Raw genomic sequence first — 23,334 nt, forward strand, 5'->3', positions numbered from 1 at the left:
AACACTTGGCCGGGTTAAGCATCATCTTGTAAACCCGAAGATTATCAAAAGTCTCTTTCAGGTCCGTGACCAAGGTTTCCTCTTCCCTGGATTTCACTACTATATCATCCACATAAGCATGAACATTGCACCCAATTTGATTGTGAAGACAATTCTGCACACACCGCTGGTAAGTCGCCTGGGCACTCTTAAGCCCAAAAGGCATAGACACATAGCAGAAAGCTCCAAAAGGAGTTATAAAAGTTGTCTTCTCTTGATCCTTGACTACCATCTTAATCTGATGATAACCGGAATACACATCTAAGAAAGTCAACCATGCGCAACCCGGCGTAGCATCAATGATCTGATCAATATGGGGGAGAGCAAAAGGATCAGCCGGACAAGCCTTGTTCAGATCTGTGTAATCCACACACATACGCCAGGTGCCATTCTTCTTGAGTACAAGCACCGGGTTAGCTAAGCATTTGGGGTGAAAGACCTCCACAATGAACCCGGCTGCCAAGAGCCGGGCCACCTCTTCCCCAATGGCCTTGCGCCTTTCTTCATTGAACCGTCGGAGAAACTGTCTGACAGGTTTGAACTTTGGATCGATATTAAGAGTGTGCTTAGCGAGTTCCCTCAGGACACCCGGCAAGTCTGAAGGTTTCCATGCAAAGATGTCCCGGTTCTCATGGATGAACTCGATGAGCGCACTTTCCTATTTTGGATCCAAGTTTGCGCTGATGATGAACTGTTCGGATGAGTCGCCAGGTACAAAGTCAACCATCTTAGTGTCATCAGCTGATTTGAATTTCAACTCCGGCTCATACTCTGTCGTTGGTTTCTTTAATGACATCATGTCTGCCGGGTCAACATGATCCTTGTAAAATTTTAACTCCTCTGTTGCGCAAACAGATTCAGCATAGGCAGCATCACCTTCTTCACATTCCAAGGCTATCTTCCGTCTCCCATGTACTACAATGGTGCCTTTATGACCCGGCATCTTGAGCTGCAAATATATGTAACACGGCCGAGCCATGAACTTGGCATAAGCCGGCCGCCCAAACAGAGCATGATATGGGCTTTTGATCTTAACCACCTCAAAGGTTAATTTCCGCTCTGGAGTCATACTCGTCCCCAAAAGCTACTTCCAGTTCAATCTTACCAACTGGGTATGCCAATTTACCAGGTACCACACCGTGAAAAACAATGTTGGATTGTTTAAGATTTTTATCCGTCAATCCCATCCGGCGGAACGTCTCATAGTAGAGGATGTTGATGCTGCTACCTCCGTCCATGAGCACCTTAGTAAACTTGTACCCACCAACCTGAGGTGCCACTACCAAAGCCAAGTGACCCAGATTATCAACCCGGGGCGGGTGATCCTCTCTGCTCCACACAATAGGCTGCTCCGACCATCGAATATAACATGGAATTGTCGGTTCAACGACATTAACGACCCTCTTGTGGAGTTTCTGGTCCCTCTTACATAAACTGGTAGTAAAGACATGATATTGTCTGCTACTCAACTGCTTTGGGTTGCTCTGATAACCGGATTGCTCCTGCTGCTGATTCCCTTGGCCGTGTTGCTGACTATATCCTCCTTGATGACCAGGATAACCCTGACCGTGAAAACCTCCTCCGCCTGAACCGGCGCCCGGGCCCTGAAAGTCGCCTCCACCTGAACCGCCACCTGGGCCGTGACCCCCATCAAATGCATTTGAAATTTTAAATGCCTTCATGATCATGCAATCCTTCCACAAGTGGGTGGCTGGTTTCTCCCGGGTGTCGTGTTTTGGACAAGGTACATTCAACAACTGCTCAAGGGTGGGGCCTGACCCGCCCGATCGAGGGGGTTGTCTGCCCTTGCGCCGCTGATTACCACCCTGCACATTAGTATTAGCAACAAACTCATCAGCCTTATGTTTATTACCTCCCTGATTCGCCGGGTTATGCTGGTGACCATTGCCATTGTCGTTCTTCTTTCCCTTCGTTGCCTTTTCTTCGTCAGACACCGGGTCCTTGGTGGTATCAGAATCGGCATACTTGACAAGAGTCGCCATGAACGTTCCCATGTCATTACAGTCACGTTTAAGCCGCCCCAGCTTCTGCTTCAGAGGTTCAAAATGACAATTTTTCTCCAACATCAAAACTGCTGAGCCGGCATCCATCTTATCAGATGAATGTACTATCTCCTTGACCCGACGCACCCAATGGGTTGTAGATTCACCATCCTCTTGCTTGCAATTGGTCAGGTCCACAATCGACATTGGCTGCTTACACGTGTCCTTAAAGTTCTGGATGAACCGCGCTTTCAACTCTGCCCATGAGCTGATGGAATTGAGTGGCAATCCCTTCAACCAGGTCCGAGCCGTTCCATCCAACATCATGGTAAAATACTTGGCCATTGCAGCATCCCTAACCTCCAACAGCTCCATAGCCATCTCATAACTTTCAATCCAAGCCCTCGGCTATAGGTCAGCCGTGTAATTAGGCAATTTACAAGGCCCCTTGAAATCCTTGGACAACCGCTCATTGCGTATGGCTGGTACCAGGCAAGGCACGCCTCCGGTTCTTATGTCCACTCCTGCCTCAACCGAGGTTGCTGGATAAGCCGAAAAGGTTTGGTGAGCCGCCTGCTCTGCCGCTATCTGAGCCGCCCGTTCAGCCTCTTGACAAATCCTCTCTTGATTCGCCAAATTAAGGGCTCCAGCCCGCACCGACTCATGCCTATATGGCCGGTTGTGGCGTTGGGCATTACTTGACATCTCTGCGGACTCCATGTGCCTACTGTAATTTGGGCTCTGGCTTGGGCGAGGGGTTGAATGAATCATGTCTCAACTGTAGGAGTATGCATCCTGCTGGGCCAAAGCTGTCTGAAGTAGTTCTCTTATCCTCCGGTTTCAATTGCTGTTGGAGAGTCGCCTTCCATTGGGAGAGCCGCCAAACAAGCCGATGCTGCGATGAGGTTTTCCATAGGGTTGGAGAAGTGACCCGTAGGTGTTGATACATAACGAGGAGGAGCTGTATTTATGCGAGGTGGCTCCATGGCGCGTGGCTGAACTGGTGCACCGGGTGTCGTGACCCGGTTTGCCTCCGGCGGGTTCCTCCCCCCAGCCCCGGGTGTATGGAACAGGTTCCTCGGATCCAGCGTTAGAGGCAGACGCGACTGAGTTTTCTGATGCCTCCTCCTCATGACCTTGTTTGATGCATTAAGATCTACCGAGAGCCGGAAAGTTTCTGCTTGAAGTTGCTGAGCATGAGCATCCAGAGCTGCTCGTTCTGCTGCCATCCGGGTTTCCTCCGCGGCTAGATTTTCCTTAGCTTGCACCATCTCCACCCGCACGCGTGCCACTTCTGTGTCGTGCTGGGCTTTATTCGCCGGTTCTACCACAACGGTTAACAGAGTCGTCAGCCTATCCATGAGGTCCATTAGAATCTGAGCCGGGGGGCGCGCGGGGTCTCCTGACCCGGCTGCTGCCGACCCGGTAGCTGCTGCTGCCGCTGCGGTGGAGTTCTGCCCGAGCTGCGTCCCCGCCATGAAGAATCCGACCCGATTCGGTGGCTCAAGGGGGTCCGGAATACTGCTGCCATCGGAACAACCCCCGAGCATGCCGTCTTGCAGCTGGTACAACAACTCCGTCTCACCTGTTGATGATGCAGTATCAGAGCAGATGGTCGTCTCCCCGCCTTCCATCGATCCTTCGGAGTATTCACCACCATGGATGCAACCTACAAAGGCATGTTTCACGACAGATTGAACACGGGCGGTCCCGGCGCGCTGAGCCGTTTCGATGAGGTTGGTGTGGATGTCCGGCTCAGGGCCTGACTCACCGATCCGACCGATGAAGACGTGAATTCCGCCGAAGGGGACCCGGTACCCATACTCGATTGAGCCGGCCTCAGGGGCCCCAGCCTTCATCGTCGATGTAGAGCTTGCCGCGATGAGTCTTGGTCATCTGGCCCACATCATATCCCTTGAGCCCTTCGAAGTTGCCCTTCAAGAACTCAAATCCACCGTGCACTGGCCCCACGGTGGGCGCCAACTATCATGGAGTTGACACGGCAGATGTCCTAGAGCAAGGACTTAGTCGTAGGGCCATCGCACTAGGAAGCTTAAAGGGGTTAATCGGGACAAGGGACACACGAGAGAGTTTTTATACTAGTTCGGCCCCTTATGATGAAGGTAAAAGCCTACGTCTAGTTGGGATTGGTATTGCTGAAGTTTCGATCTCCAAGGGGCTCAACTCACCGGCTTGGTTATTGATTTGGTTGTTTTTTGACCTAAGCCGCCACCGGGTCATCCCTTATATACATGGGTTGATGCCTGGTGGCCTACAGAGTCCCGGCTGGCTCATAAACAGTGTCCGGCTCGACGACTAGTCAATTGTACCTTATGATACAAGTCACGCCACTACGGCGGTTTATCACTACGGGCCATAAGTCGCCCGTGGGCTTTAGACCCTTTACTGAATAGCCATCTTCATGATTGATCCTGGGCTTTGCACGATAATCCTCTTTTCATAACCCGGCCCCTCCAGGGCGGCTTACACAAATTGTTATATCCCCGACAAAGTCCGTCCTCGATTCTATCCCCTGAGCCGCCGGAACCACCTTGCGTCACCTACCCTTTTTCCTCCGGCCATGCCACAAGCCATACCTCTGGGTTGCTGAGCTACGTAATGACCCATCTCGGCCCTACCGCGGTGCCTCCTTGGGCCACTCGACCTTAATCCGCTTCGCCAGGGGCCTCTGCCGTTCTACTCCAAGCCGGCCACCGAACGACCCTTTTGCTCATCTCCGTTAAGTCACCCTGAGAGCCGGCCCTGCTCCTTTTACTCGCCTCGGCTGCCATGAGCCTGCGATCGCTGTTGTTTCGCCTCCTCAACCGAGTCGCCGGGTCTCCACTATGGACGAGTCGCCACTTCCACCACCTCGAATCGCCGCCTCCATCCGCGCATGGCTTGGCCGCCAGCCAGTTCAGCTGTTCCGAGTCAAACCGCCCTCGCGGCCTCGCCTTACCTCGCCTTGCCTCGAGCTGACTGGCCACCTATGCATACCTCACCGCGCGCTGCCTTCAAGCCACCGCTGCGGCCGCTGTTGAGCCACCCATTGACTGTGACCCGGCCTCATCGCACCACCCGCTTTGCCATCACTGCCGCTTTGAGCCGCCACCTCCGCCGAGGCTCGCCGCGACTTGAGATGCCATCGCCGGTACTTCTGCCGTGGTCTCGTCAAACCGTGATTCCGTATCAACTTGCCTCCAATTCGCCGTTGCCTCCGTGGTCGGTTTTCCACCTCCTCAGTGAGCCGCCGTGCCGGCTCTCCTCTGCGCGGCCTCGCTCCTCCTACCGAGCTGACTCACCGGTGTCTCTCTGGTCCGAGTGCCTGCCTTGTCGCAGATGTTTCCACTGGCTTGCGCCCGCCTTGATTCGCTTCAAAACCGCCTGGGGCATCAGCCGCTGTTGCAACCCACCGCTTCTGCCATGGCCTCGATTGACCACCTCCGCCTTGCTTCACCTGCGCTAAGCCGCTTACACCTAGAGCTACGCACATCCACCATGTGTAGCGACCAGACCTCAAACGGTCTGATCTCTGTGCATCAGTGTCATCCCTGGATCGGTAATGCTGACACACACAGTACTTGAGGGATTTATAACAGAGTAGCAATCACACAGTTATTACATCGAATGTCTAAAAAGAGAACTTATTACAAAATAATATGGCTTAAGGCCATCTAATAACGATAACAGCGGAAGGCTTGGAAGATAAGTGAGTCCATCAACTCCAACGGCATCACTGAGTATAGAACCACGACCTAAGGCTCCTTACTTGTCGTCTGAAAAGTCTGCAACATGAACGTTGCAGCCCAAAAATGGGTCAGCACATAGAATATGCTGGCAATGTAACACATAGAGAGTAGTGAATAGAAATAGGCTATACTACATGCATATATGGCTGGTGGAAAGCTCTATGGTTACAGTTTTGCGTAAAGCCAGTTTTTCCCTACCGCAAAGGAATAAATTTTATTTAACTATCATGGTGTTTGTTAAACATTGAGAGCGTAGACACCCTCTCAATCCCAATGAAACATCATCATTAAAACCCAACAAAATTAATTAAAGTCACATGATGAGATTCACATGATAATCCAAGTACTAGATACTCAAGACGTCCATAACCGGGGACACGGCTAACCATGATTAGTTTATACACTCTGCAGATGTTTGTGCACTTTTCCCCACAAGACTCGATCTCCTCCATTGGGATTCTAGCACTACATGGTGTTTAAGAAACGGATGACTGAGACAAAGTCTTTCAGAAGCGCTAGCACCTTACGATCGGGTAGACCGTTACACCTATTGTCCACTACATCTGCTAGTCTACCACTATAAGAGTTTGCACGACTTAATCAACTATGCTAGAGCCCATAGTAGCTTGTGGCTGCACACGGAAGTTTGTAGTATGAATAATCTCATGATCCCTTGGAGCCTGGGTGGCAGTCCATAAAGAAAAACAACAGGCAATCGCTGGAATACCCAGGTGCCTCAATCCACCCAGATGTGTATTAAAGTTGCCACCTTAAGTTGAACCATTAATTAACATTCTCACATCTGTCATGGATACAATCAAACCCAATCCACGTCTACAAGCATAGCATGGCATAAGCAAACGTAGAAGTAACTCCCAGGGTTTGATAATAAAACAGGTAATAGGTACTACCTCATCTACTTCCCAAAACCCACATATTAATCAGATCCTATTCATGTAATGGATTGAGGGTTGATCTAATGCAATAAAACTGGGTAGTAAAAGGTATGATCAAAGTGTTACTTGCCTTGCTGATGATCCGCGAAACCTAGAGATTCGAAGTAGCAAGCAGCACACTCCGGGTACTCTATCGCAAACAAACAAACAAGCATACTATAAGTACTCATCTAATGCACAGGTAAAACTCAAATAAGAGATCTAACCAGAAGGTTCAACTTAAGAACTCTGGTTTGCAAAAGAAACAAATCGAATGAAACAACGAAAGTCAAACGGCGAAAGAAAACAAGCTTCGATTACTAATCTGGACCTATGTCAAATTTTACAGAAGCAAAAACTTGTTTGAGTTGGTTAAACGGAAAGAGGGTTTCGAGACGAAACTCTAGGCGCTTGAATCGCCTGATTCCAATAAATGAGCGAAAAGTTAAACTAAAACGAAAATCGGATCAGAAATCGCGATCAGAAATACTCGCAGAAAATCCGAGAAAAAGAAAAACTGACAAACAGATTAACGAAAAAACGTTCGTTATCTGAAATTAAACGGTGAACTCATTCGTTAAAACGAACGAACGAGTGAACGCTCGCTAGATAAAAGAACCGATAAAATCAATCTAATAAAAAAAACCTAGGGTTTTCAAGGAAAAACCGGATCGGGTTTCTCCGGAAAACTGGCGGCGAACGGCGTGGCTACCTCGTCGCACTCCGGCGGCTCGGGGCTCCGGCGGGGCTGGGCCGCATTGGCGGCGGGCGCGGCAAACAGCAGCGAGCGGCGCGGCAAGCGGTGGCGAGCGGGGCGGCGAGCGGCGGCTGCGGGAGACGGGGCGAGGTGGCGGTGGCGGGTATTTATGAGAGGGGGGCGGCGCGGCTTGGGAAAGGGGCCGTCTCGGGAGGCGTGCTCCTCCCGGACTCGGGCGGCGGCGGCTTCCCTCGGGACTCCAGTGCGGGAGACGGCGGCGGCGCGGGCTTGGCCCGGCTCAGCTGGGCCTTCGGCCCAGTCGGGCGCGCGAACAGGTTTTTTAAACAATTCCGCCGAAACTAAGAAAAATTCTAGAAAATAAAAATAAAATTCTAAAAATGCCAAAATAAATTTTCACTGCCTAAATAAAATATTTAGAACGAGATGGACATTTTCTTGGCCGTGAAATGTAGTTTTGAAAACGTGCAATTTTTCCTAAATTCAAATAAAACTAGCCAAAACTCCGAAATAAAATCTTATTTGATTTTTTTATTAAATCCTCAATATTTCTTTATTTTGGGAAAGTCATTTTATTCCCTCGCTCATATTTCTATTAATGGAAATAATTGAAGATAAAATAAATAAAATCAAATGATCCTATCTTCAAAATTTGAGAAAACTCAAATATGAAAATAACGAAACCCCCAACTCTTTCCGTGGGTCTTTGAGTTGCGTAGAATTTCTGAATCAGGCCAAAAGCAAATAAAATATGATATGCAGTGATGATCTAATGTATAACATTCCAAATTGAAAATTTGGTATTCCAAATTGAAAATTTGGTATGTTACACCTTGGTATTTGCCATCCATTCAAAAAGAAAAAACAATGACCCGAAGGAGGACGTGGGCACGGACTCGGGCCTCGCTGGAATTGCCATGCCTCTGCGCCATGGCTCGCCTTGCGCCGTTTCGAGTGACGACGGCTCGACCTCGCTCTGAGCCGCCATCGTAGCCCGCGCCTCCACGGCCGACCGCCTGCGCCGCCGCATCTCAAACCGGCCCCGCCTTAGCCTCGCTTTGGACCGCGCCGCCACACCTCTTGTCCGAGCCGCCACGGTTACCGCTGCTTCAACCCGCCGTCTTGAGCCGTCTGCTTGAGCGGTCCGGCCTTTTCTGTGTCACCAATGAACCACCTTGCCACTACCTGAGCTACGGTCTTGTCCCGCGGCCGGCCTCCGGCGGTGTTCACACCTCTGCGTGCCGCCTCCACGCGCCTGTGATGCCCGGCATTTTCCCGCCTCTGCTGCTCTCTCATCTCTGTGGTGAGTCGCCGCACGCGATCTGGCCTGCCTTGCCTTTGCCTGTTGCGGCTGTTGGTCCCCTGCAGCTGCATTTTCTCCTGTAGCAGTGCCGGGTAGAAGATCTTCCTGCGCCACGGCGCCGTCTCCGCCCCACGTCAAGTGGCCTGCTATCGTCGTAATTCGGGCCGCCAGCGCCCCTCGTGCACGTCCTGAGCCGTCGGTCCCCGTCGTGGCTCCCCTTGCCGCAGCCTCTGCCGCGGTGCTGCTTTGCCGACGGCCTCCTTGAGCGCTGTTGTTGAGCCGCCATAGCCTCACATCGCTCTTACGCTGAGCCGCCCGCTGGCTTCATCATGTTGCGGTGCCCCCGCCGGGTCTTGTTGCCCCGGCTGCCTCAGCTGCCACACGCCGAGTCGACTGCGCGCCGCCGACCGCCTCCACGCCAAGATGCCACTTCGCCTCTTGCGGGCTAGACTGGCCCTGAAACCGCCTGTTGCGCCGCCCTTTTAACCCGCCATGTTGCGCTTTGACCCGCCATTGCCGCGGCCTTGTCTGCGTTGGCAAGATGTTTTTGTTGCCACCAAAGTTGCTGCCGTGGGTTCGCTATGAGCCGCCAAAAAGCCTCCACCTCCAACGTGATTAGTTCTGGGAGCCTAGTAAACAAAGGAACAACAATGCTTTTCATCAGCTCTTCACGTGATTGTGTTACTAAAGGACAAATCCTGAAGCAACAGTCACTCACGGGTACAAGTGAACGGAGACATTTTTGACCTACGAAATAAAGCTACGACCAGCGACGGTGATTTGGCAAGGATGTGACACGCTAGGGACACGTCAGACATTGGATATGGTTTTGATCCCCGGTATCCACGGTCATCGGACGAAAAACACGTGATATCCATCTAAGTTTAAGTTTTTTTCAGTACATATTGTTTTTCATCAAAAGATCGAGTACTCTGGCTTGTGATATTTTTTGATGCAGGACAAATGTTCACTACAAGAGTGATGGTCGTGTCATGGATGTATAGCTCGCGTCATTATTATCATGCGCTAGCATCTGACCGTGCCATGATGCTCGACGAATATATGTGCAAACCGCCATTTTTACGGCCCAATTTACATCAATATGACGCGACTGACTCGCCCGTCCGCGCGGCTTACCGCACCTGCGATGGATTCGCCCGTCCGCACTGGCTTACAACGCTATGGCCGGCTCATCTGTCTGCTCCCGCGGCCGAGTCGGCCGTGATTGATTTCAGCTTCACCATGGTGATCATCAACTCCGCGGTGATAATTACTGACCTGACGCATCAGGTGAAATCCATCCAGCATATTTTTATATTATATATTGCTTTCTTTAAAAGAGCAATTACTTCGATTTTGCAAGTTGTCCCATGCAGGATTTAAACCGGTTTATATCACGGTTAATTATGAAGAATCTCAAGCCAACTCCTCAAGTCGCCTTGAGACTCGGGAGCTATGATGACATGGATCAGTAAATATTGCTAGTTTAAAGGCCGTCAGAAAATTTCCAGCCCAAAATAAAGAAAAAATGCGATTTAAAATCCGGCTCAAGAGAAATCTGTCTCTCACAAAGCATTGAAGCTCAATATCTGGTTTAAAATCCGGCTCAAGGTAAACCTGTCTCCCACAAAGCTTTGAAGCTCTCAATATCCGGTTTGAAATTTCGGTTTAAAAAGAATTCATCGCTCGCAAGTTCGAGTTTTCAGGAAAAATTACAGGGACTAAAGAGAGTTTATTGCACAACACAACTCAAACATAGGCACCTGGTGAGCACATCTCAAAAAAATATCACTTGGGGGCTTCCTGCTCATCGAGCATAGCTGTCGGTACCCTCTTGATCGGCGTGATGCCAAAATTTATATGGTCACTTGGGGGCTTCCTGTTCAAACATAGGTCATATTCGAACCAAAGAGAACATAGATGTCGGTACCCTCTTGATTGGCAAACTGCCAAACTCACTAGGGGGCTTCTTGATCATATTCGAATCATAGCTTAACCCCTTTTGGGTCCGACTTGGATCGTATTCGAATCAGGGTCATTAAAAACCTCTCAAGGTCATTTGGGGGCTTCCTGTTCAAACGTAGGTCGTATTCGAACCAAAGAGAACATAGCTATCGGTACCCTCTTGATCGGTGCAACGCCAAAGCCACTGGGGGCTACAAGATCGTATTCGAGTCCTAGCTTAACCCCTTTGGAACGGTTTGCTGATCGTATTCGAATCAGAAGCTTCAACTTTTCTTTCTATTTGGCTTAAGTTTTTTGAAAACAATCTTTAATTTTGTCTTGAGATTTTTTTTGTTCAGATCTAAGTATAAGTGTGGTTTAAATTTAACCCGGCTTGGTTTTGGATGATAAGTCACCAACATATGAAAAACATCATACATTTGGAAGTGAGTGGCTTCTAAGGATTGGGTTATCACCCTACTGCACAAGTATCCTAAACCGGCAGTACGATTCAATATCACAGGAACCGTTTTTCCAAACCGGATTATATTATTCAAATCTTTAATAGCCAAACATGGCTGGATTTTATTATGGTTATCAATAACCAATATTATGATTGAGGTTTTCAAAAGTCGCTTCAGCGCAATGGATATTATTTTATCAATGGATATAATTTATTCTACAATGGAAGGAATAGTCCTGAGTCGCTGCAGGCTTACAACCCGGCACTTGGGGGCTACATTATTCAAGTTGAGATTACATCAAAATATGCAAGTCTCATGCCGCTGCAAGCATGCACCATGACACTTGGGGGTAATGTAAAGTCATTTTTGATCAACTTATTGAAGACCCGACTCATGCCATTGTAATGAGCCAGCCCTTGGGGCTACCAATTGCTCCTATCAACAATTCAAGGTACATAAGTCTTAATCCATTATACTGAAAGATCTACTATTCAGTTGGTAGAGTACAAAGCTCTTAACTTTATGGAGGTGGGCTCAAGCCCCATCGTGGAGATTACATCATATGATGTTATTATCAATGAATTATATTCAAAGTCCCAGCTCAGTATTATCTTACTGAGCCGGCCCTCAGGGGTTACACTAGTTGAAGTTTTTATGAGCATAAGGCAATTACAAGTCCTAGGTTGCTGCAAGCATGACAACCCGACACTTGGGGGCTACATATGTGGAATATTCAGTTTTGACTAGTGGCTGAGACGGACAATCTGGATTTCTTCAAGGTTGCAACATTTGTATTGAAATAAGTCTTAAGCTATCACTATGTTCTCCTCTTAGGACTTGGGGGCTACAGGTAATATGGATACAAGGGAGAAAAAATCTTCAAATTTCTTAGTTTTGAGTAAACCAGAATGACTGGGTGTCTGCAACGATTATAATTCGACATAATCTATTTATAACCCGGCAAGTTTTTCATCTTTAAGACGGTTGAAGGTCACATGAGTATTTCAAAGACCAATATTTTTAAGCATTGGGACCTGAGTCAAATGAATTATTTTTCAGTCTCTTTGTGAGAAACCAATGTCAGCAAATTGATTATGAAGTTGGCTTATTGACCTGGATTCTTTGGAAGATAGGAAATGACAAGGACTTAAGGATGTTCATGTGACGGCTTAAAAGAATATTTAACCCGGAGCATAACCTCTTAGGATTGTTATTATGTTTTGTTTACAGGATTAGTTTAACCTGGATGAATCCAAATTAAACTGGGGGCTAATGTCAGGGATATACCCCGCGGTATGACCCGGACGGAGATATGACCCGGCTAGGACTTGGTATTTCATTGGTAAGCCGGCGGATTGTTTAAACCAGAGGTTAAGCCAACGTGAACAGTTAAGCAGATTAAGCCGGTGGACACAGTCATGTAAGCCGGCGATCATAGTCATGTAAGCCGACAGACACAGTCATGTAACCCGGCAGACACAGTCATGTAACCCGGCAGACATAGTCATGTAACCAGGCAGTCACAATCATATGAGCCATAAGGTTAAGCAGACGGTCAAGCCAGATAGTTAAGCCGGACAGTTAAGCCAGACAGTTAAGCTGGACAGTTAAGCCAGGCAGTTAAGCCAGACAATTAAGCCAGATGGTAAGCCAGATTGTAGGTTAACAGTTAAGAAGCCCAAAAGGTTAAAGAAAGCCCATGGAGGGAAAACAGAATAGTTAAGTCTTAAGTCTGAGTTGGACTCTACATGTAACCCGCCCCTTCAACATATATAAGGAGGGGCAGGGCACCCCGAGAGGGACAAGTTGAATAATCATTAAGTCTAGACATAACTTGGAGAGCCGGAGTTACGGCGACTCCCTCATGATGATAATGAGACCTAGCCAAAAACTGCATGTAGGGTTGTTACCGGATGATGTTTCCCGGGGCCCGAAGCTGCCTAAATCTTCGTCTTGTGTGTTGCGTCTCTCGATTCCGATCAACCTCTTCAATCTACCGCATAGATGCGTCGGTCCCACGACTATGTCCTCACACTAGGACATCTGCCGTGACATTTCCACGACAGATCCCATATCGTATCATGTGTCTGTTGTAAAGATATTCTTGGAGCTACTTGAATTCCCACTTATAAACTCCCGAAACTTTCTGGTTATGCAATCAGGTGTTGGGGATACAGGGGAAGCATAATATCTCACCCAAAACTAGCAAATCCTACATCCAGTTGTATCCATCCTTCAACACATAACCAAGAAACCTTCGGAAATCATTTACCTCAACCTTCGAAAAGCATCCGTTATACGAGTTATGGCAATACTCCCGAACACCCGCCCCCCGTACTGGGTGGCGTCGAGGTTATCTCACCAACAACTGCATAAAAGATATTTTCGATGTCGGTGAACTCAGGTATTCCAGAACTGCTACGATAAAATTGTGACGACAACACCTCGGAGCTCAACTCCCCGGGACACTGCCACAACCCCTAAATGTCGGGAGGCACCAAGAATAATGTTCTCGTCACAAAACCATCGTAACGATTCCAAGATACTTGCGTGATCCTAAATTTTTTTAGTGAAATTTGAGGAGAGAAGAGTCAAAACTCTATGTCAGGAGGCCGCACCAGGGCGACGAAGGGACTGGGGAGTAAAAGTTATCCTACTCTCCGATATATATAATCCTATAAGACTCAAAACATTTTTCTGGGCTCAACAACGCCAGCGATTCGATCAAGCAGGGGGCTCCTAAATCGGGGAAGGCTCTGATTACCAACTTGAAACACCCATGATGCGGCTATATCTCCCACGTGTCGGAGCACGACTTAGAGGCATAACCGCATAGTAGGCATGTCGCAAGAGGGGTAATCTTTACACATCCCATGTACTGAATAAGAAAGGGATAAAGATTTGGCTTACAATCGCCACTTCACACAATACATAAATATAGCATTACACCATCCAGAATACAATCAAGGTCCGACTACGGAACCAAATAAAGAAAGACAACCCCTAATGCTAGATCCTCGATCGCCCCGACTGGGCTCCACTACTGATCAACTGGAAACGAAACAACACAACGAACACGATCTTCATCGAGCTCCTCCTTGAGCTCGGTTGCGTCACCTGCACGGTATCATCGGCACTTGCAACTGGTTTGAAGTAATCTGTGAGTCACGGGGACACATCAATCTCACACCCTCGTGATCAATACTATTTAAGCTTATGGGTAGGAAAAGGTAGCGAGGTGGAGCTGCAGCAAGCACTAGCATATACGGTGGCTAACTTACGCAAATGAGAGTGAGAAGAGAAGCAAAGCACGGTCGTGAAGTAGAAGTGATCAAGAAGTGATCCTGAAGCTACTTACGTTCAAGCATAACACCAAAACCGTGTTCACTTCCCGGACTCCGCCGAAAAGAGACCATCACGGCTACACACGCGGTTGATGCATTTTAATTAAGTTAAGTGTCAGGTTCTCTACAACCGGATATTAACAAATTCCCATCTACCCATAACTGCGGGCACGGCTTTCGAAAGTTCAAAACCCTGCAGGGGTGTCCCAACTTAGCCCATCACAAGCTCTCACGGTCAACGAAGGATATTCCTTCTCCCAGGACGACCCGATCAAACTCGGAATCCCGATTACAAGACATTTTGACAATGGTAAAACAAGACTAGCAAAGCCGCCCGGATGTGCCAACAAATCCCGATAGGAGCTGCACATATCTCGTTCTCAGGGCACACCGGATGAGCTAGACGTCAGGTTGGCATAGACCCTGGTTGCCTAGGGGGCGCCGGACATCGCTCAGGTCGGACCAACACTTAGAGAAGCACTGGCCCGGGGGGGTTAAAATAAAGATGACCCTTGAGTCAGCAGAAACCAAGGGAAGGTGGTAGGTTGTTAGTGCAAATGTAAAACCAAGGTTGGGCCTTGCTGGAGGAGTTTTATTCAAAGCGAACTGTCAATGGGTTCCCATAACACCCAACCGTGCAAGGAACGCAAAATCAAGGAACATAACACCGGTATGACGGAAATTAGGGCGGCAAGAGTGGAACAACACACTAGGCATAAGGCCGAGCCTTCCACCCTTTACCAAGTATATAGATGCATTGATTAAAATAAGATATATTGTGATATCTCAACAATAAATCATGTTCCAACATGGAACAAATTCCATCTTCACCTGCAACTAGCAACTCTATAAGAGGGGCTGAACAAAGCGGTAACATAGCCAAACAACGGTTTGCTAGGGAAAAGTGGGTTAGAGGCTTGGCATGGCAATATGGGAGGCATGATATAGCAAGTGGTAGGTATTGCGGCATAGCAATAGAGTGAGCAACCAGCAAGCAAAGATAGAAGTGATTTCGAGGGTATGGTCATCTTGCCTGCAAAGTTCTCCGAGTTGACGAAAGCTTGATCCTCGTAAGCATACTCAATGGGTTCCTCGATCACGAACTCATCTCCCGGTTCTACCCAAGGCAAGAACACAAGCAAATGAAACAACAATCAACCACGATGCAATGCGCAAGCAACATGATGCAAAACATGGCATGATATGCGGGATGTGATATGCAATGCATATGCGTGCTTCGGAAGGGAAAGATTGAATCATGACTCAACTTGGCAAACCAAGAGTTCCGCTGGAAAGATGAGTTGATTTCGGTCAAAATCGATATAAAGATCACCGGAATCGGATGCACGGTTTGCAAATGGCAAGCAAAACAATATTGGCTCAATTCTGCGATTAACAACACGATGCCATCTAGAATGCAACAAGAAACTAAGCTACTCCACTCAAACATAGAAACGAAGCATATGGCACTGATCTACTCAAGATGCTTGACGAAAGATGAACACTCAGCTACGGACTAAATCACACTATAACACGATCAAACAAGCATGGCAAAAAGGCAAAAGATATCAGCATCACAGACTTAGTGAAAATACTATCATGCCAGAAATTAACATCAGGAAGCAATGTTTAGAGCAAGATAACAACATCCTACAGGATCAGATCATAGCAAACAAAGGCATGGCATGAATCTACTCAAAAGCATATAACAAAAGTCCCTTACTGACCATAAGCCAAAAAGGATCATAAGATATGATGGCACCCATGTAAACATAGCAAGTTTCGTTAACAGATTCAGACTTAGCAGAAAACTAGACATGGTAGAAACAGAGTTATGAAGGCACGTTTGCGAGCTCGATGCACTCAACACAAGGCATGGCATGACAAACTAAGCATACTACCAGCAAGAAGACATGGTCAAGAAGCTAACCATGGCAAGAACAATCTCATATCATGCATGGATCAACTACAACAACCTTGGCAAAATTGATTAACATGTAAACAATCTGCCACGAACATTTTATAGCAAAAGTAGAGCAAAATTGAGTCATGCTAGGGCACTCCATAAATGCAAACAGGGGCATGGATGGATAGAGCACAACCATATGTCAAAATCATCCTTACTGAACATACTCAAAAGAAGCATGGATCTCTTTGTAGCAACATGAATACATGGCATAAAAATATCAGCAGGGAAATGACTTAGCGAAATTCTAAGTCCCTGAAAACATCAATATCACGAGAGCTACTTTGCATGCTTGTGCTAGTCAGCACATTGATCACAAAAATACATGGAATACACCCCTGTAAAGATGGCATGGCATAGCCCAAAACATATGTAGAGCTCATGCCCATATGCAGCACACAATAATCATGGCAAAAATGACAAATGCTCAAGATCTGTTAAGAAACAGGAACTAACATTTTATAGCACTCTTGCATCAAATATTTTGGCATCAAGATGGACTCAAACAAGCATGGCACAATGGAACAAAATGAAGAGCACATCATGACGAACATTTTGATATAACATGCATGCAAAACGGAGCAGTACACATGAAGTTACAGCAGGTCAGAGGTAGCACCAGAATGTAACTATTTCGGGACTTAGCAGATTTTAAGAGAGAAAAAAGACGCGTGCGAGTTTACTCAATCACGCCTAGGCAAGGCTTAGGCGAGGAGGCTCACCAGCGGGCCGCTGGGCCGGAGGGGAAGGAGAGGCGGGCTGAGCCTCGTGGGTCAGCGCAGGGGGAGGCCCAAGTGGGCAAGCGGAGTGCTGTGGTGTCTCCCTCGTTCCCGATCAGGACCGGGAGGCTGGGCGGCGACGCCCAATGGCGATCCCACCGAGGGGCGACGGCGGCTGTCTAGATCCGGCCGGCTGACGCCGAATCCGAGCGCGGCAGCGACGGAGGTAGCTCCGCGGGGCACGGCAAGCACGGCAGGGCCGGCTGCGGGCACGGGGCGTGCGGCGGCGCCGTGCACGGGCGCGGACGCCGAGGCAGCGACGCCGGCTGGCGAAGTCCGAGGGACGGCGGCGGAGACTGGCGGCGGGTCTGGATCCGGGCGGCGGCACGAGGAGATAGGCCGGGAGGGCCCGATCCGGGCTCTCCGAGCCGCGGCGGCGGGAACGGCGGGGGTGGACACATGTCGGCACGGGATTCGCTGTGGTGAGCGGCGCGGACGTGTCCGGCGGGGACGGACATGTCCGGCATGATGTAGTGGGGAAATTTTAGGGTTTGATCCGCGAAAAATGGAGGGGAAGGTGTTTATATAGGTAGAGGGAGCTAGGAGAGTCCAAATGAGGTGCGGTTTTCGGCCACGCGATCGTGATCGAACGGCCGAGAGGATGGAGGGGGTTTGGATGGGTTTTGGGCAACTTGGGAGGGGTGTTGGGATGCAACACACACGAGGCCTATACGGTTCCCCGGTTAACCGTTGGAGTATCAAACAGACTCCAAATGGCACGAAACTTGACAGGCGGTCTAACGGTAGTGTACCAAGGCCGCTTGGCAAATCTCAGTCCATTCCGAGAAAGTTTAACACCCACACACAAAAAGAGGCAAAAGGAGGGCGCTGGAGGACATAGGAGTGCCGGATTGCAAAACGGACAAGGGGGCAAGTGCTCGGATCCATGAGACGAACACGTATGCGAATGGGATGCACATGATGACATGATATGAAATGCATGACATGCAAACAAATGACAAGGAAACAACAGCGAATAACTGGAAGACACCTGGCGCAACGGTCTCGGGGCGTTACAATGTTGATGGAGATTGACCCCCTCCCGATGAGAGGATCGTTGGTGATGATGATGGTGATGATTTCCCCCTCCCGGAGGGAAGTTTCCCCGGCAGAACAGCTCCGCCGGAGCCCTAGATTGGTTCCGCCAAGGTTCCGCCTCGTGGCGGCGGAGTTTTGTCTCGTGAGCTTGCTTATGATTTTTTCCTCGACGAAAGACTCTATATAGCCAAAGATGGGCATCGGAGGGCCACCAGGGGTCCACGAGGCAGGGGGCGCACCCCCCACCCTTGTGGACGGTGGGTGGCCCCCTCTGGTACTTCTTTCGCCCAATATTTTTTATATATTCTAAAAATAATCCCCATGGAGTTTCAGGACTTTTGGAGATGTGCAGAATAGGTCTCTAATATTTGCTCCTTTTCCAGCCCAGAATTCCAGCTGCCGGCATTCCCCCTCTTCATGTAAACCTTGTAAAATAAGAGAGAATAGGCATAAGTATTGTGACATAATGTGTAATAACAGCCCAAAATGCAATAAATATCGATATAAAAGCATGATGCAAAATGGACGTATCACGCCGCGGGGGGCTCTCCTGCACCATCCCTCTCGCTGCCTCGCCCGCCCCTGGCTGCAGACGATGTGGCTCACGGAGCGCCTCACCCTCCTCTGCAACAAGATGGCACCCTCGCACCGGGACGTGTGGCTCATGGAGCGCCCCCGCCTCCTCTGCGTCAAGACGTAGTCCTCGCTCCAAGATGCGCGGCCCAGCGGCGTGATCCACCGCGCTGTGTGCTCACGCACGAAGAAAGAAGTTGCCAAGAGATCCCCTGTACGCAAGAAGACGCACCACCACTCCCAGCACCACGACATCAGGATCGCTTGCTGTGGCAGGGCCATGCACCACTTGCCGTGGCGGCGCAGGGACACCAAGGTCAAGCTCCGCCTCCATGACGGTCCCCGGTGGCCACGGCGGGCTACCACGCCTTCGCTCTCGAGCTGCGTACAATCGTCTGGCCGGGCAAGTTCAAGCCAGATCTGCCTCCTCGCTATGACAGCACCCCCAATCCTGCGGAGTTCTTGTAGCTCTACGATCTGAGCATCGATGCGGCCAACGGCGACGAAAAGGTCATGGCGAACTGGTTTCCCATGGCTCTCCAGGACGGTGCTCGCTCATGGCTCCTGAACCTGCCTCCAGGCTCGATCTCCTCCTGGGATGAGATGCGCGACCACTTCATCGCCAACTTGAAGGGCACTCGTGACCGCCCCCGGTTGCGGGTGACTTACGCCGCATCAAGTAACAACCGGGAGAAACCCTGTAGAAGTACATCCAGCGCTTCAACAACATGTGTATCAAGATCCCCAAGGTGATGGAAGAGGCCATCATCTCAGTGTTTTATGACAGCATCCGCGACATCAAGATGAAGGAGGAGCTCGCCATCAATGAGGAGCTGTGCACGACTTTGGAGCTGTTCAACATAGCAACCAAGTGTGTAAGAGCTGAGGAGGGGCGTCTCCCCCTCCTCGAGCTCCCCGCTACGGATCCAGAGGAGAAGAAGGCCAAGGTCAAGGACATGAAGTGCAAAGGGGTGGCCGTACTCGCAGTAGAACCGGACACCAAGCGCGGCCGAGATCTTCCCGAGTCGTCCAAAGGCAACCGTACGTTCTGCGCCTTCCACAACGTGCACACCCACAACACCAACGATTGTCAAGAGCTCAAGTCCATTCAGGATGGATGCTTCGGTCGACGCCCCGAGCGCAACGATTGGGGCTACGGCCGAGGAGCTGGACGAGGTGGAGGACGTTCGGACGACCGCGGCCCTCACCGGGAGTGGTGCGACCAGGCTCGTGAGGGCACCTAGAGGGACCAGCCTCGTGAGGACCGTCCTCAGGGCAACCCTGGTCTCCCTCTGCCGCCGCCGCCAAGAAGGAACGACGACCATCAACAGGACGAAGGGGCTGGGGGCTTCCAGGAGCCGCGCGCCATCGCCTGCATCTTGGGTGGCGCTCAGGCCCCAGCCTCCCAGCGCATCTTCAAGCAGTTCTCTCGCGAAGTGAATGCAACCCTCCCCAAGCTCGAGGCCACGCGCCCGCTCAGATGGTTCAAGTACGCCATCACCTTTAGCTCGGCGGACCAGCTCAAGTGTGCGGCAACCGCTGGTGTCCTCCCGATGCTCTGTTCATCCGTCATCAGCAATGTCCAAGTCACCAAGACCCTCATCAATGGCGGCGCAGGGCTCAGTGTCCTATCCGTTGAGACGTTCGACAGCCTTCAAGTGCCATATGATCAGCTCCAGCCCAGCAGGCCTTTCTCAGGAGTGACTGAAAGCTCCACCATCGCGATAGGGCAGGTTCGTCTCCTTGTCACCTTCGGTCAGTGCGACACCTACCACACCGAGCTCGTCGACTTCGACATCGCCCAGATCCTCCTGTCGTACAATGCCATCCTCGGGTACCCGATGTTAGCCAAATTCATTGCAGTCACCCACCCTTGCTACAACGTCCTCAAGATGTCGGGAAGTGGCGGAATCATCACAGTCCCCTGCGAAGAAAGAGACACGGTGTGCTCCGTCGAGCGTGCCTTCCAAGCTGCATCAATCGAAGACCCTGATAGCGCATATGTGCAGTACCCTCCTGAGGCCAACCTCAAGAAGAAGAAGCACCTGCTCCGCATTGGGCCTCAAGGGAGCGGCACCTCCAGCGGTGCCACCTCAGGACCTGCGCCCGCACCTGGGCGCCTCCCTCCCTCGCATAGGGAGGCGCACCTGGTGCCGTCCTCGGGCATGGCTCGGGGGCTCTCTTCTGGAGGGCCTCGGAGCTGGCCAACATCACGAGGGAGGCGCTCGGGCACCACGTGGAGGCGTGCTTCGCGACACGTTTCCCTTAGGAGGACACCGGGCGAGGAGCGCCCGGCGCTCAGGAATTCATCACCAAGACCACTCAGGAGCTTCAGGAAGTAAGAGCAATACGCAACGACCGCCGCTCACCTGGCACTGCTCCCCTCCCAGGCGAGGGTGGTGAGCTGCGCGTCTGCATCGACATCCTAGGGCTCAAGAGGGCTGCATCTCAGGAGCGCTTCTGGCCTTCTCATGCTGGCCGGTGTGAGGGTCCACCTCACAGCTACGTTCGCATGCCGTTTGGCCTGCCAAGCGTGTCTGCCGCCTTCTAGCGCAATCTGTGGAGCATCCTGGCAGGTTAGGAGGCCAGGCATCACACAGTCCTGGCGGAGATGGAGTCGGTCCTCAGGAGGACACCCGAGCCTCCCGAGGCTCAGGGCCTCAACGTCTCGTGAGGAGCGACTTCTTCAGCGCACGTCTTCAGCTACCCCAACACTCCTTCGACAACCAAACCAGGTGACATTTTTCCAAGTTCATTCAGCTGGGAGCACCCCCAGGGCTGCATCATTCCTAGGCCTCATGGGTCAGTCCCTGTGGCATGTATCCACTTGCATCTTTAGTTCACCTTGCTGGGGTGCCCCTCAGGCTGCATCATCCCCAGGCTACTCGGGTCCGACCCGGTGGCATGTATCTTTCATGCATTTACCAAAGCCAGTTTGCTTCTCAAGCATAATCTATCTATGATTATCACCTGCTTGATTGTCACCCACCATGGGAGCCGTGCGCTGATCATCTTTCTTCAGGATCCTTCACATAAGAAGGCTAGGCACGGCGTCTGTGGTCGGGCCCGTCCCTGCAGCATCGATAAATCCAATGGCTGAGCTCTGTCTGGCAGGCCGGCCCCGTTCACGTCACCTCCTAGGGTCATTGGTGCTTGGCCTTCTCATGCGAGAACCTGAGGAAATTCGTTCGGCGCAGGTTGTCTAACCATCTCGCAGGAACGCCACAACCATCAAGAACTAGGACCAGGCACAACCCGCCTTGAGGTAGGGCCTCGTGAGTCCGACGCTGGCTCACAAGTGCCCATAGACACCTCGTCAAGCCCTACCGTGCAGGCCACGCGTCAGGGCGGGGGTGTACATGCCCCGGGGGCTCTACGCAGTAGGGAGTCCCCTCCCACGTACCAGTGATGGACCAGCAATCACCCTGGCGAATTGTGCCCTTCCTCCCGCTAACTTCCAGGAACTTCCTGAGGACTACAACGGGTGGTACCATGAACTCTCTCTCTTCTCCCATGCAATTCGCTTGCACGTTAAAAGGGGGGCGCCTGAGCATCGTGACTCAGGAGCTCTTACTGGCTCTCCAGCCCTCACCCCCTGGCCTTGACCATGGCATCGCGACCAGGCATACCAGCGGCAGCTGAGCTCGCTCGAGGGCTAGGACCTAAGGACGTAGAGCACCCAGAAGGGCATGGAGAAGAGGAGAAGGCTCGCACGGGCCTAACCTAGCTACCCAACAGCGGCCGACACGCAAGTCTGGCGCAACACGGGGAACCAGCTCCGGAGTGCCAAGATAAGTCTCGCGCCTAGATCAACCCAGCACTACGGCATAAGGCCCTCGCCCTTTGCTGCCCTGATGTGGCAACATCACCTCCCTTTCTCATCCTCAGGTAGCTGCTTGCACGCTAAAGGGGACCTCTTGAGCATCGCGCCTCAGGATCTCTTACTGGACCTCGGGCCACTCACCTCCTGGCCTTGACCACGGCATCGTGACCTGGCATACCAACGACGGTTGCAACCTACCTGGGGACCGGGACCTGTCAGCGTCGAGCAAAACTGCCGCGGGATTGGTAAGGGGAGACCAAGCCTTAGCAGGACATGCGTTCACAAATTATCATGAAAAGGATAATATCAACAAAAGACATTACAGATCCTTTACACGCCCCCACGGGGTCTGTCTTGATTCCTCACAGGGAACAAAAAGAAGGGAGCCCTAGGGGCCCTATCTACACGCGTTGAACATCGCCGACGCCATCATCAATAGTGGGCCTCCGGAGGCCGGCGCCAACCCCATCCAGATCAGCGATGGTAGTGGTCGGACGCTGCAGCCTTGCTCCGGGCCCGGCGAGAGCTTGGGGGCACGTAGCTGTCGTCACTAGTCTCGGGAGACTCGACGAGCTCGGGAGAGTCGCTGGACCACCAGGAGTCACCACTGTCGCTGGAGGAGCTGTGGGCGAGGCCAGCGGTTGGCCCGGTGCCAGCCA

The sequence above is a fragment of the Triticum dicoccoides genome, chromosome 6A (genome assembly GCF_002162155.2).
Source record: "Triticum dicoccoides isolate Atlit2015 ecotype Zavitan chromosome 6A, WEW_v2.0, whole genome shotgun sequence".
NCBI classification, from domain to species: domain Eukaryota; kingdom Viridiplantae; phylum Streptophyta; class Magnoliopsida; order Poales; family Poaceae; genus Triticum; species Triticum dicoccoides.